Source organism: Ursus maritimus, unplaced genomic scaffold (assembly GCF_017311325.1).
Source record: "Ursus maritimus isolate PB19 unplaced genomic scaffold, ASM1731132v1 scaffold_12, whole genome shotgun sequence".
Classification (NCBI taxonomy): Eukaryota; Metazoa; Chordata; class Mammalia; order Carnivora; family Ursidae; genus Ursus; species Ursus maritimus.
The window spans coordinates 5,837,162-5,838,655 of record NW_024423564.1 but is presented as its reverse complement, the minus strand read 5'-3'; the positions used below and the strand labels follow the sequence as shown (position 1 = coordinate 5,838,655).

At 40.2% G+C, this 1,494-nt stretch overlaps 1 protein-coding gene across 3 annotated transcripts in view; it reads right to left on the bottom strand.

The window, feature by feature from the left end:
• Positions 1-1,494, bottom strand: part of TBX15 (T-box transcription factor 15) — a 121,740-nt gene that overhangs the window by 114,280 nt on the left and 5,966 nt on the right. The window lies entirely within an intron of this gene.

Genomic DNA, 1,494 nt, shown 5'->3' with positions numbered 1-1,494 from the left:
GGAAGGAGCGTAAGGGGGGTTTACTGCTTTCCGAGCCCCCGTCCGGGGCTTCGGCCAGACTTTCGGGGCTGTGGGACGGCAGAGAACGCAGCGGGCGTTGGGAGTAAGAATTTCGGTGCACCGCGTTGAGAGCTAGGCGCTAAAACTCCAAGGCTCAGGCTAGGTACATAATAATGACCTCTAATGATCCCTTTCAAGGGAACTCTGTTATCTGTAGTATTCCGGTTTTTAAAAGAAGGCTATATTAGGATATTACGTGTGCAATCCAGACTTGAAAGGGAGGGTGGTGTTGTTAATCTTCTAAAGTGTGTGGGAATTTGGAAACAGCTCATTTAGCCTCTGCAACTATATTGAAGAAAGTACAAGAGGACAAATAGGGAGAAGATTTTTGCACACATTTCTATGTTGTTAATTATCCCTAAATCACAGTTTCTCTCGTTATTTCTATTAACAGATTTCTCTTAATGATCCCGTTAACTCTCTGCATGGAAGAACATGAAATTATTCTTCAATACAAGCCAGCATTCTGCCCATCCGAAATGAAGGTGTCATTATTCACAAAATTAAATGCCAGATTTAGTTAGAAAAAAATTCCACTCTTTCTGCTCTCTTAAATTGCATCTGTACAGTCTCATTTTCTGTTGTTTTCTGTTAGACTTTGGTCAAAATCTTCAATTAATTTGACACTTAAGTGAAAATGCCGATACCTAGAAGTTTCAAATCTGGAATTCCCTTGACTTGTCAAGTGATATCTAAAAATGACAAAATTTCTGGCCCCCCAAATTTTAGGTGTTCCCCATTTGTTAACTGGCTCCACAAATAAGGGGGCAATTTATTTTCTCTAATATTTTTCTGATATTTCCTGAGATATTATCTATGTGTCATTCAGAGTGGTAGAGTTCACACATAAATTTGTGCGTAAGTACATGCAATTGTTTATTGCATTTAATACACTTTATACACTTATGTCTAAAGGGCATAGATGAACACTGGCTGGTAAAAAGAGTATAGAATAGAGTATCAAATGCAAGGCCTATTTTTCACTTCTGGTATCCAAAGCTCATCACCAGTTTGTAGTCAGCAGAATGTCCTGCCTCAAACTGAAGCCATTAATGGCACTGCATAAATGTTGATTTGTCGTCACCAGTTGCTTAATTCCCCACCTCTTCCCATTTCACCTCCTGTCCTCCCTACTGAGTCTCATTTTCCATCCTGACACTTAGAGCAAGGGCCTCACTTAAATTAAGTAATGATTAGCCTTGCCCCAAGACGTGTAAACAGACCCTAATTTATAAATTTGCTAATTGCCGTTCCCAGTGCAGACCCCTATATCCGAGTCATGGGCTCACTGGAAACCAGAAGAGGCAAGGCAAAAATAAACCACATAGGTGAGAGAAAGAAGGGGAAAAGATTCCACATTCCACCAGTTCCCTACTTTTCCCTGTGGAAAAATACCCCAAAAGATCAAAACTAGAAAACCACTTAGAAAGTCTC